The sequence below is a fragment of the Solanum tuberosum genome, unplaced genomic scaffold (assembly GCF_000226075.1).
Source record: "Solanum tuberosum cultivar DM 1-3 516 R44 unplaced genomic scaffold, SolTub_3.0 scf00221, whole genome shotgun sequence".
Classification (NCBI taxonomy): Eukaryota; Viridiplantae; Streptophyta; class Magnoliopsida; order Solanales; family Solanaceae; genus Solanum; species Solanum tuberosum.
Window position 1 is genome coordinate 504,486 of NW_006239151.1, and position 15,077 is coordinate 519,562.

Genomic DNA, 15,077 nt, shown 5'->3' on the forward strand with positions numbered 1-15,077 from the left:
AGGTATGTTGAACCCTAGTCCAACTCGGTATTATGCTACTCCCAATAGATTAAGTGATTAACACATTATGACTGAATTACTGTGATTACTGGATAGCTCAAAACGACATGCAAACTGAGAATGCGCATAAATAACTGATAATGACACATTTAAAACTGAGGCATGTATATTTGAAATAATTGAAATATCTGGCCTAGCATGTGTAATTCAAGAACTAAAGAACTACATAACTAGGGTTCTAAAAAAATTCATGCAATAGACTGAATATTAACATACTAATCTGCTTTGGATCATTCTAATAGCTAAGAACCCAATAATGCTCACATTCAAGAAACCCTAGGTTTTGTCATAATAAGGGAATCAAGAAACTGACTGAAAACCAGGGACCTAATGGGTGAAAGGAACCCACTAGTGAAATCCCACATACCTGGTGACGAATTCCACAGAGAAATCTTTTGATTTCGGGGTTGGAACTGGAGGAAACTTGTTGCGTTCTTGAACTTAGGGTTGGTCACCTCTTTCTCTCCTTTCGCTTCTAATTTTCTAAGTTTTGATTAAAGATCTGACTTAGGTAAGTTCTAGTTATGTTTCTAGCTTATGTGTCCAATGAATAAGGAAAAGACCGAAATAACCCTGACTTAAACTACAGATGGGCTAACCACGGCCACCTTCATGGATCGTGACCGTGAAGTCGATCGTGGTCTTGACTTGGTGACTACTAGCTAAGGGTCTGAGTCCATGAACCCTACCATAGCCCGTGTGAAGGACCACGGAACGTGAAAGTGTCCATGGTCTCCACTTGGGCTGTGGTCTGGAAGGACTTGCTAGGGGGCTTACTGGTAAGGCTCCACGGATTCCCCCACGGGCCGTGTGAAGGACCACGGACCGTGAAGGTCCTCGTGGTCTTCACGTAGGCGTGGGGGTCTAACGGGCTGGCAAGGGAGGTTCACTGCCTCGACTCTATGGGCGCCACCACGGCCCGTCATCAAGACCACGGACCATGAAAGTGCTCGTGGTCTGATGTCTAGGCCTAGTAACTTCCAAGTCAAGACCATGGGCAGGTCTACGGACCGTGGACCCTATCACGGTCCGTGAACCCTGCCGTGGTTCACTGCTTCAGGTATATTTCTGCAATTTTATTATGGGTCTGGTTTTCGAGGTGTTACAGACATAGACCATGAGAGCTAGATCATGGAATCTGATGTACTATCCCACATCGTAAGGGTTGGTCTACTTGCCTAAGGTAGAACTGATAGTTAGCTTAAGTGGATCCACTAGCTAGACCTATGTGGGCACATAGTTATGGGATAAGGAGGTTGCTACTAGATACCTCACCTCAACTCATGGATGAGCATCCACCCCAAGAGATTGCTACTAGATACCCCACCTCAACTCACGGATGGGCATCCATCTCCTTCAATATCCACTCGGTGCTTAGCCTACATTCCCATAGAGTTAGTCATTAACATTAACATTATTGCACCTGAGAGGGTGCCATTTGGCCTACCGACCGAAGGTACATCATTAAGGGAAAAGAGATTGTTACTAAATACTCCGCCTTAACTCACGGATGAGCATCCATCTCATGAGATTGCTACTAGATACTCCGCATCAACTGAAGGATGAGCATCCATCCCATCCCAACATTCATTGGATAGCTCATAGATTCAAAAATGAGAATAGCCTTTCATCTAAGAATCCCATTATCGTTCATTAGTGTAGAATTGAGAATAACCTTTCAATCAACACATCATTATCATTCATTAGTGTACAATTGAGAATAACCTTTCAATTGACACATCATTATCAACATGATCAAAGAAACTTCATTTATTCATTTATGAAAGGGCTACCAACATTAGGTCTATCGATTCAAGGTACATCAAACAACATTACATTTACGAAAAGGTGCAATAAGCCTACCGATCCCAAGATACATTACTTTGAAAAAAACATTCACATTCTATCATCATCATTCATGAGTGTTAATTGAGAATAGCCTTTCAATAATAACACAATAACATTCTAAACATGATCATAACACTTTCATTGAGATCACACACATATACATCACATCATGATCATACATAGATCCTTTATAAATAGAGGGTTACAAGGAAGATATCCATCAATTCAATACCACAATATACATAATAATTAAACAGAGCCCTAAATGAGTCCAAATTCATGACTCATCAACACCCCCAACTTAAACTTTTGCTTGCCCTCAAGTAAAAACTCAAGTTCAACAGTTCAAGAAGGATGTCTCAAATAGTGCTACAAAAGACTCAATCATGAATGCACACAACAAGACTTAACTTACTTCAAGTTATGACTCACCATTATCAAAGATACTCAAGTTCACAATACTTGTTTCGAATGCAAGTTCACGCTCAATAAAGGTACTTAAATGCCCTCACAACAAAGATGATTCCATATTCACACATAATTCTTCAACAACTTATAGTTCCGGAATCACAAACAACTCTCACACTCACAAAGATGAACACATGTATGACTTCACCCATAGGTTTTCCCTTATTTTCCATTCAACATTCGTTTTAGCTCACTCAAGATCAAAAAGGTCTTTCCAAGGCTTGTAACGGGGATGAGTGTAAAGGTATGGTCATTTAGGCTCAGTGGCTGCTATCGTCATGAAATGTGGTACGAACATCACTTTTCTTCGTTTTCTTCAGCATTTTTACTCATGCTCAAAATTCACCCCATTATTCAATTTCTAATTAAATATCGGACACCCCATTTCTTTTGCAACTTTTGCAACATTATTTCACAACTTTTTTCATTCTTTTTCTTTTGCTTTCTTCATTTCTTTCTTTTTTTTATATGGAGGGGTTCCATCTTTTTCAAGATCATTGATCAAAGGGGTATTTATCACACTTCTTGATTTACCTTCTCTTTTCACCACACCCCCAACTTAGGCTTTTGGCCTAAGTTGGCTATTCAAACAACCACACTTCATGAGGATTATGGGTGAATGGATAAAGAGGGGTCTTAATTTCATCAAGTTTCTTCCAAGAAAAGGGTGAGGCTCAAATGGGGATCAAACAAGGTACACACATCTCACAAGGTTTGCCACAAAAAAATGTATATTGTCGAATTGTTCCACTCTTTAAAATTGTTGCCGAAGATCATTTCAAGAGCTTGCATCACTTAGTCAACAGGACCAATGGGGCAAATTCTAGGTGTCATCACACAAAGTTCACGGAAAGCTCATCACACAAGGCATTGGCACCAATATCAAACGAGACTCATTCAAGCTAGTGTGCAATGTTCATCACAAGAGACTCCATTTGATAACCGGCTAGTCACAATGAAATGCAAAAAGTTCACATATTGTCTATGCAACTTCATTTGAACTTATTGTAGCTGCACATTCATTTTTGTTCGATTAAGAGCACTATTCAAGTCATCGGTATTGATCATAACCGATACTCAAATTTGCACAAGAACAGCCACATTCAAACAAAACAAGAAGTGGCAAAAAAAAATTTAGAAGGGTCAAAACCATTTTCATTTCATAACAAAGAGCCATAAGCTCAAACATCCACAAGATAGAATCAACACACAATTTACACAATTTAAAACACAAAAACCAATATATATACACAAAATATAGTCACAAGAGGTAGGTATGGAAATACCTCACCCCACCACATATAAAAAGGCAGTTGTCCTCTAATGCAACAAAAGTAATCAAAAGTCAATAAAAACAATAGAGAGGGAGGTAAAAAAGAATCATGTCTACACAGTCGCTCCATCTGTCGGGGCATCAATGCCCGGGGTCACATCAGTACTGGCTCCACTAGATCTTACCATGGAGGTGACTCTCAAGTAAGCCTGTAGGGCAATCTCAAACATAGCACCCTGCAAATCCGCTAAATCATCATATACAGCAACATATCTCTCCTCAAGCTGCTCCTTGTCCGTCTCTGCCTCTCACTCATTGCAGTCATATCATCCATAGGCACATCTTCGATGGTTGCCGGAGGCATCTCAGAACTGGCCGGAGCATCCCGATCCTCAGCTGACTCAAAGAGGGAAGTGAAGTATGTGGACTTCATATAGTCCACATCCTTTCTCAAATCTGAAACCTCGGCTTTCAAAGTCGTCACCTCTGAAGTAACTCCATGTCCTCTCTCATAGATCTCAACTCTCGTTGTGATATCATCAATCGATGTCCATAGGGGTGTCAATGATAGACATGCTAGTCGGTTGTAGGTGGGATCATAGACCCTTAAATCTTGGGACCCAATGATAGGACCCCACCTACGGATTGTGGGTCCATCGACGGACTGTGGACCACGACCGTAGGTCTCATATCCTTGGACCCGAGGTGTTACACTTCTTTTCAACCATAGAACCAACCTAAGAAACCCTAAAATTCAATCATTTCCCACAAGACCTTTCTATAATCCGTCGCCTAGTCTACGATCTATATACCACTTCCGTAGAATCCAAGTTCAAGTCCAAAATTTCTCTAAGTTGGCATCTCTTCTATAACCCGTAGAACCTATTATGACCCATCAAATCCTTATGTAGACCTGATGTCCTAAATCAAATATCTTAATCCATCCTACGAGTTCTATCTATGGCCTTTCTAACCTTTTATGGTTCGTCCTTGAACTTGGAATTTTCCAAAACACATCCAAGTTTCTACGATTCCCTTCATACGGCATATAGTACTTCCTACAATCCATAGGTCAATCTTGTAGACCACTGAACCAGTGCAAAAATTGCACTTTCCCTTTTTCAACTTGAGTTTCCAATTTCTAAGGAGTTACAATTGACAGAATATGGCCTAAGAATGCCACAGATTCTAGCCAAAACTCACACTTTGAATACTTGGCAAATAACTAATGGTCTTTGAGAGTCTGGAGAAATATTGTGAGATCACTGACATGATCCTCCTCGTTTCTAGAGTAGATCAAAATGTCATCGATGAATATAGTAACAAACATATCTAGATATTTCTTAAATACACTATTCATGAGATCCATGAATGTTGTAGAAGCATTAGTCAAACTAAATGACATGGCAAGGAACTCATAATGACTATAACGGGTCCTGAAGTTGTCTTCGAGATGTCACTATCTCTCACTTTTAATTGATGATAGTTGGATCTGAGGTATATCTTGGAGAAACAAGTGGCACCCTAAAGTTGGTCGAATAGATCATCGATTCTAGGGAGAGAATACTTATTCTTTATGGTGACCTATTTCAACCGGTGATAATCGATACATGTCCTAAGGGAGCCATCTTTATTTCACACAAAAGGGATGGAGCACCCCAAGGCAAGATACGTGCTCTAATGAAACCCTTATTAAGGAGATCTTTTAACTGCTCTTTTAACTCTTTCATCTCCGATGGAGCCATTATATATTGCGAAATAGAGATGGTTTGAGTATTGGGGAGGACGTCAATTCCAAAGTCTATCTCCATGTCTAAAGGGACTCTATGAAGATCGTCGGGAAAGACTTCTAGGAACTCATTCCAACTAAAGCTGACTGGAGGGGTGTTGTCTGAACATTATAGTCTTTAACTCTAACTCTATGATAGATTCACCCCTTAGAGACTAACTTGCTAGCCTTAAGGTATGAAATTTAGGCACTATTGGACTACCTTTCCACACTAAGACTGGCTCATCAGTAAACTGAAACTTGAGTACTTGAGTTCTAAAATAAACTGAGGCATAATAGGCATATAACTAGCACATGCCTAGAATAACATCAAAAGCCACCATATCTAACTCGACTAAATCAGTTGTGGTGTCTTTATGATGGATTGAGATGGTGAAATTTCTATAAACTCTCTTTACTAGAATAGACTTACCGATAGGAGTAGAAATAGTGAAAGGCTCTAGAAGAAGTTCAAGACAAGTCCCAAACTTCTAAGCTACATAAGGAGTCACAAATAACAAACTAGAACCTAGATCAAGTAAGGCATAAACATCAAGGGAAAAGACTTTAAGCATACCAGTGATGACGTCTGGTGAATTTTCCTAATCCTTACAACTAACATAGCATACAGACAGTTTGAACCTCCACCTATTCCTGATGTAGTTCCCCTTTGGGCAACCCTGCCTGATGGAGCCACTGAAAATGACTGGGCATTCGGACAGTCTCTCAAAAAGTGACCCATCTTTCCACACTTATAAAAACCACTTGTGTCATCACGGCACTCCCTAGATGGGGCCTACCACACTTACCATAAGGTGGGTTCTGAGTCGATCCTTGTGGTAAACTACCTTGAGACTGAGAACCCTAAGCTCTCAAGTTTAGACTACTCTAGAACCTCTGATCATTTATGTTCCTAGGTGTCGGTGAAGTAGTCGACGATGGGACAGGTCCAGATGACCTTTTCTGAAAGAAGGACTTATTGACATTTCCACTTCTCTCTTGATCAGACTCGAGACCTGCTGACTTAGCCCTTTTTTTTCTAGTACTTTTCCCTATTCCTTTTCTAGTCTTCCTCAACCTATTGGGAATACACCATAATCCTGGAGATGTATATGTCATTGATCAACAAGGTAGCCTTCCACTCCTTCTTCACATGCTTGCTTAACTAGAGACAAACTTCCTTGTCTTATATCAATCTTTGTAGAATAATGGGATAGTTACTCAAATTTGAGAGCATACTCCTTCACACTCATCTCCCTTTATTTCAAATTCATAAACTCTTCTGCCTTAGTCTATCTTAACTTTTAGGGAAAGAAACGGTCTAGGAAGGCATCGTCAAACAATTCCCAAGTAATTGCATCAGCATCCTCACCACGGCCCTCCTCCCAGTTCTTGTACCATATATTTGCCACATCCTCAAGTTGGTAAGAAGCAAGTTCAACTCCCTCAATTTCAATAGCATGCATCACCTTCAGAATTTTCCACATCTCATCAATGAAGTTATGAGGATCCTCTTCTACCTGGATCTCGTGAATACTAGTGGGTTCATCCTAAGGATATCCCTGATCCTTTTCGTAGCCAATGACTCTTGGAAACTAAAGTAAATGATTGTCGTGCCCTAACGACCTGACTGAGCAGCCACCAATTGAATGAGCATCGCTCCCCTAAACTATTCCTATGAAATAGTAGTACGGGGTGCTAAGAATCAGATGGTTGTGGAACCCTGATTGAGTTAGCAGGCATAGCTTCAGCCCCAACACTTTTTCCTTGATCTATTGAGCAAGATTCGTTCCTAATCTGCATCCCGAGTTGGTGGAGGCAGATTGCTTGTATTGATTTGAGCAGGAACCTTGGTACTTGCAACATTCCTCTGACTGGTCGTATGGTTTGGAGGCATAATCAGAAATACGTGAATGCAAGAGTTAGAAGAAATCTCATAAAGTTAAACTCTATTGCACGAATTAGAATAAAAAAGAAAGGTATTATTTTCTAATGTCTTGTAGCCTCTTTATTATAGATGTGGTGTAGTTCACACCCATAAAAAGGACTCAACTATACATGGCTTCATAGACATCTTAGGACACTCGAACTTTGGACTCTAATATTAATTTTTTCATGCCTCAAGTCTTCACCCTAGGCGTGACCAGCATTCGAAAACCATTGTTGATCCCAAGAGAACCCTTGATCTGGATGATTACTTAGTGGAAGACTAAACACATACACGTGGAAACTTTAATGAGGAATATTCAAACACACTTAGCTAAATCTCATGCATTGTCTAAAAATATTGAATATAGATAATGAAAATGTGTGAAACATCTAAAAGGAAATACTAAACTAACTCTCTAACTTTGTCCATGAAGCCTCTACTAAACTGAGGGTAGGTGCGGGGATAAGACCCGCGGCTACATCAAATGTACTAATTAACTAACTACTGCTACTACTGATAAGCATAATGAATGGAGTCCTCTGAAAGTAAGGATGTCTCACCAAAGGTTGACGATGTATTGATCTCAATGGAGGGCATGTTGATGATCTTGAGTACATGTATTTGCATCATAAAATGATGCAGCGTCCAAAGACATTAGTACATAGAATGTACGGTATGTAATAAAGTTGAATGAAATAGTATCTAAACCGAAAGAATACTGAAAATAGCTTGACTAAAAGTGAAGTAGCAATGTAATATAACAAGTAAAGTTTTACATCTGAATACAGTTATGTATATCAATTTCTAAAATAATACTTTACTTTTTGTGGGTGTTTCTTGAACCAAAAACTATCACTATGAGCCTCGTGATGATACAAAGTCTAGCCCATGTTGCCAGAGTCATCCTATACCTAGATGGAGTATAGGAAAACAAAAATTAACTTATGGATCCATCTAAAAAGCCCTCAATGAGGCTGGGTGAGGAGTCATCCTAACTAACAGCATGATACTATCTGCGGTGGTAATGTAGGTTATGGGGTTTGAGTTATCTATACTCGTACCCAAATCAGTGCTCCATACTACTCTCAAACCATGCAATAATGTGCATACTAATATCTTTGTTGAGTTAGTACTCAAAAGGCCCTCTTTAGGGAAAACTGATCTTTACTTTACTGAAACTTCTTCTGAAACTATTTATGCTCTTCTTGAATTAGTGATACATTTCTCAATACAAAATAGTGCATTTGGAAACATTAGTATTCACTTAAAATCTCTTCTCAACTAATACCTTAGTTGTGAATCTTGAAGAAAAATCTTGGAAGATGAACCCTAGCCTTGGTGTTTCTTGAAATTTTTTAGCATAGAAATTTAGGAGTGAATGATAGGGTTTAATTATAAAAAAAAATTGATTTCATACACATTTAAGGTCATTTAGATAACTCCCTAAAGGTTGTTAGGTCAAAAATATCCTTAAAATAAATAATAAGAATTGGACGCCAAAATTTATTCTAGCGGACAATAAGTCTATATTCACTTTGTGTCGCGAAGCTTCTGTCATGTTAAAGCGTCTCTAGTAAATCATAACTTTTTAGTCCGAACTTGATTTGATGCAAATTTCACAACGTTGAAAAGAAGATGCATAGACCTTTAATTTGATAGGCTATGGGTCAATTAACCCTTTATATTCTAAGAGATATGGTCATTTGAAGTTGACTCTTGATTGGACTCATGCAAAAACTTAGCCTATAGAAATGCTTTGAACTTGGCTTGGTATTAAAGGTCTCTTATAACCCTAAATAACTTGTGATACCCTTTTTACATTTGGTTAAGGACCTTAAAACACATGATCAAGTAGTAAATCACCTGGTTTAAGCCCATATACTTACGACGAACGATTCAGATTTATAAGAGTAGAGTTGTGAGGTGTTACAATTTAATACTCTTGCATTGGTTATTTTTAAACCTTAAGCATTCCGAGTCTTTGAGGAAAGGGAAGGCTCACGTGAAGTAGCTTGCTCATTCAAGTTCTTCGATCGAGGTAGGTTATGACTTATTTGGAGTTAAATTTTGATTAGTCACTTGTATGTGTTATAAGTTGATAAAACATGCTTGATTGGTTTTTATACATAGACTATTATTGATAGTTGTTAGCTTGACAATGCTTATATGAATAAGTTGTTAAATTGTTAAAGTATGTATTAATACGTATTGTGATTGTGGTGTGCACTTGTTATTATCAATGTGTACTTGTCTTTATTATCTTGTAAGATAACTGAAAAGAGAACATATCAATTATTCTTAGATAAATGACTCGAGTCCGATATGAGCTTACAGACGAGTCATTGTGTGATGGATCGAATACCATGCCGGCATGAAACATAGTTCAAATTTGAGTGACGTGAATTCGATGTGTCCTTACAGATGAATGGTTATGTGATGGATCAGTACCATGCTAGTACAGTACATGGACACATAGGGTCCCCGGGGGGTCATGATTAGTTGGATCAAAATGAGGCCCTTTAGCATGTGTGTACAAATGAGTGACAGATGTGTGTTCATACATGGTACAAAGTGAGACCGATGAGATACATAAACTATATATATGTTATTCAGTACGGATATAATTCCATGGTTGTGTTGTGATTGCATTATACTTGCAGAATTCGTGATGGCTTCCTTTGGTTGTTTTTGGTGACTGGTATGTTTGTATTGATTGACATTGATATGTCTGAATTTGGGTTGTTTACCTGGTTGTTGTTGACTACTTGATTCATGTGTTACTTGGTTACGTGTTGTTATACTTGTCTATTGTCTTATTGGCAACGTGATATATACTTATTAGTATTTTGAATCAATTTATGATGCCCTACCAATACATAGTGTTTGTACTGATACTAGTCCTGTACTTTTTTTTGAGTGCAAACTGTGTTTCAAAATCTTCTTCACAACCTTGCATTTAATGTCGCCTACTGATTTGATCTTGGGGTGAGCTACTCTCCTATCCAGGCTATCACAAATCCTCTTTTGACAGATGACATCTATTTCCTTCCTACATTATTTTATCTATCTTTGCTACTCTTAGACATTTGCTAGTTAGACATCTGTCAAATCCTCTTTTGACAGATGTCTATTTCCTTCAGCCATTATTTTATCTATTTTTGCTACTCTTAGACATTTGTTAGTTAAAGTCCTTGTACGATAACTTGCAAGTTTTAAAATTGTAATAGTTAGACTTCAGCACATTTTACTTTATTTGATATTTAAAACACTTAGTATTATATCTCGTATGTCTTAAATTTGTTAAATGAATCTGTAACTGCTTAGATTAGTTGGTAAGTTATGATTGGTTGATAAGTTATGATTGGTTCACTGCATGGCTAGACTGGGTGTCAATCCTGGTGGTTTGGGTCATGTTCTTTGGAAAGGACGGTGTTTTGCATTCGATTAATTAAAATGAACGCAACAGCTTACAACTAAATAGTGTCATATTTGGACTTAGTAGCGATAACAAGCACATATTAGTAGCTAAACAAACTAATTCATGTTTCTTCCTATAATAACACTAGTTTTGAAGTATGTGCGTTGCACGTGAATATCAAATCATTTAGTAAATTATTTTACAAATAATGCAACATTACTTAATAAAAAATTTAAGCAAACAATTATAAATGAAATAATAAAGTATAAGTTTCTATGAATTGTGGATGTTTACTTTCTTAGTAGTTACTACTGAAAGTTGTCAAATCAATATTTGAAAGCACATAAGGTGATGTGACACTTCTCTATGTCTTCCAATTAGATTTATCTTCTTATTTTTTTTACTTTTTTCTCATTTTTAAATTAATTGTGATATGTAAAAATAAACAAAGTCACTCTTAAAATCTCTTAATTACAACTCTTAAATAAACTTTCTCCTCCCTCCCCTAAAGTTTATTGCTTAGTTATTGTTGGAGTTTCAACTTTTAATATATTATAAGTAAATAAATATCGATATAAAATATAGAAGATATACTAAATTGAGTGTTTTTAATTGGAGTATTGTAGTAATTTAATATTCAAGTTATGGAGCGATCAAATTCCACAGAACTTTGAAATCATTCAACGTCTGTTTTTCAGAAGAGAAAAATAGAAAACTTAAAAAGTTCATAGTTTAGAAATGTGAGGAAATTCCTTCATTCATAGTCAACAAAAAGTAGTATGAACATGTGTTATCGTGCCTTATTAGAAAAATTACAACCCTTTAAAAAAGTTGCAATCCTTCGGAAAGGTCACAACTCACTGAAAAGTCACAATCATTCAATGCTAAAAGGTGGCTTTTAATATAATATAATATAACATACAGAAAATATACTAAATTGTGAACAACAATAGAAAACTTTTAAAAATTGTAGTTTAAAAATGAGCGGAAACCCCTTTATTTATAGTCAACAAAGAGTAGTATGAAAAGATTCTTATTGTACCTTATAAAAAAAAAAAATCACAACCTTTTAGAAAAGTCACACTCCTTCGAAAAGGTCACAACTCATCGGAAAAATCATAACTCTTTGGAAAAGTCAGAACCCTTCAGAAAGTCACAGTCCTTCAATGTGAAAAGGTGTCTACTTTTTATATAATTAAATAAATAAAATAAAATAGAGATGATATACTAAATTTGTGTTTTAAGTTGGGATATTAGAATAATTTAACATTTAAGCTACGATATTCATGTTTTTAAGGTAGTATAGATAAATATAGATATGTCTAATTTTAATTTGATATGAATTTTTTCAAAATAAAGAAGACTTTTAATTTTCTTGGATTAAACTAAGAATATGTAAAATGTACAAAAAATTTCCTTTAATTTTGTGGTCTTAAACATGTCACATGAAAAATTAGAATAAAAGAATAGTCCCCCACCCCACCCACCCGCAAAAAAATTGTTTTAAACTGAACAAAAATAAAATTTTAAGTCGGGGTATTAGAATAATTTAACATTTAAACTACGGTATTCATGTTTTTTAAGGTAGTATAGATAAATATAGATAATATTTATTCCTTTTTCTACTTCTTCTTCGAAGTGCACGATAACCCCAAGGGGTTGTGAGTTTTTTCTACCAATTGGAGGCCTCCCTCACCACCCCATGAGAATGGTCTACAGAGTTCATTCGGCTCTTATACATGTTGCTACTATGATAGTGGCGAGAATTTTTCTTATAGCTCGGCTGACACAACCAATCTCTATTCAAACTCCCTTTACTTGCAGGAGTACATCTTGGATTTGTCGATTATGTTATGGCCGTAGTCCTACTCATGGCCATCTAATTGAATTGGGGGAAGCTGTAGATGTTATTGCAGGTCAATCAATTGGAGAACTGGTACTCAATTAACATTACAAACTTTTCATACCTGTTTCGAAATTTATTCGAAATTTCGAAAGAGAAATAGTTTAAATTAGTTTGCTAGGGATTTAATGCCATTTTTTATGGAGATCAAATGATTGTTCATGTAGTTTATCCTTGGAGGCTCAAGTAGAAGCCCATTTACTTATGTTTTCTCATATGAATCTTTTGTATTGATGCTTATCAACAGAAACGAATCAATTTAGATAATCTAATTTTTATTTAATAGGAATTTTTTTTTTAAATAAAGAGGACGTTTAATTTTCTGGTATTAACTAAGGATATATATAATGTAGTCTTAAACATGTCATATGAAAAATTAGAATAAAAGAATAGCCCCCACACCCATCCGTAAAATAAAATTCTATTTGGAAATGGAGGCGTACTTGTTAAATCTAATTCGAAATATTCAAACAAGTTTTTTATCAAAGCATTCTTCTCCAACATTTTAAGACTTTTCACAGCTTGAACGCCAATTTGTAATTTGTGCAACAGAAAATCATTGAACATCTCTTCAGGTAGAAGTTGTTGCAAATGTTTGTTTAAGGCAATGAAAATGAGTACATATGAATTATCTAGATAGTCTTCTTGTGTGCAGTTATGTCATTCTGTTCTCCTTGTTGCATCATTTTTATAGATCTATCTAATTACCCAAAAAAATATTGTTACTGCGTAATTGAACAATTGTCACAATCTTCCTTGTTTTCAGAAGAATAATAGAAAACTTAGAAAATTAACTGTTTAAAAATATGAAGAAACCCCTCTATTTATAGTGTAACACCCCATAGAACCTAGTTAGACCTAGCTATTGTTTGATGGAATCTAGTAGGGTGAACTAGAGCCTCACATGTTAGTTTATAGTTGAGAACTTGTTTAAATGATGAAAATGGCTATTTAAGTTAGTATGGTGATTTTAGAGGTCAAATGTCAAGAAACGATCATAACGCCCGAAAACTAGTAAGTCGAACTAGTGAGATGAACTAGTGTGTTGTAGGGTCTCGTAGGGGACTTTTGGAGTGTTGTATGGGGTTAAAGTCAAGGTAAATGGTTCCTATACTTAGATGGACATATTTAGGGGTTAAAACGTCCGGATACGACCACCCAAGGGGTCTTTGAGGAGGACCCCAAAAACAGTCACCAAAACTGTCAATTTTGGTGACCTACGGAGGCCACTTACGCTCAATAGGTCAACCTACTCCCCGTAGGTCATGGGCGTAGGTCAGGCCTGCAACTCCCTGCAAAATATGAGCCCCAGTTGCAAACAACGGAGGCCACTTACGGCCAGTAACTCCTCCTACGGTCCGTAGGTGGAGGGGCGTAAGTGCTGCCAGTTTTGGAGCTTTAGTTTTTAAGTTGGTGTTTAGGGGTTAGTTTAGTAATTAGTTGAGGCGTTAGGAGGGACGATTAATTAGTTAATTTACCTCCTATAAATAGTTAATAGGCCCTAAACTAAGCACTTTTACCCTTACATCTAAAGACCCCTAAAATCCTCTCCAAAAATCATCTCCCTAGAATTGAAGAAGAAGATGAAGAAGAGAAGAGAAGAGGGCAGTGGCTTAGGGAGATTTTATCCATGGATTCAAGCTTAGTTTAAGTCTGTGATGGAAGGTATGTTAAGCTTTTCATCTATGGGTTCTTCCACCCATAGAGTCATATAGAAATCCCCAAGATTTGTGAAGAAGAACCCCAAACAAGCTAGGGTTACTTCCAAAACATGGGTTTTAGATGAGTATGATCCCAAACGGTTGGGTAATACTTTTATATGATGATTTTAGTGTTGATTCATGTTATTATGAAGAATTTATGTGAATTCCTTGATTTGTCCTAATTTTCAAAGTATGTGGGTTTGTGTCTTTTGATGAGGAATTGATGATTCTTGCTAGATTCTCTTGGATTGTTGTCATGAATGGGACTTATTCAAGAATAGGAATATGAAATCATGAATCGAACTAGACTTAGGTATGTATGATAGAACATGAATCGAAATGGCTAGAATTGGGACTTTGATGAATTATGCTTAGAATTGGCTATGGCTAAGGCATGTGACTACTATGCATTGTGATCTAGACTAGAGTAATGATTGTGGAGTAAAGTTTGAATGTAGGGCTTGAAGTCATAATGTTGATCACTAGGGCTTAAAGAGTAAGTCAAAAATGATGATATATGTAGGATGTGAAAGGTTAATCACCTGCTTGTTAAAGTAGAATAGCTTGAGGTTGAGTCTCATGACTCCTTCATGGATAGATGAATTATGTAGCTTGGGATGGTAGATCTCACGGTAGCTTGGGATGATAGATCTCATGGTAGCTTGGGATTGAGGAATTAAACTCTCCTAAGGTTAGCTTGAATTAG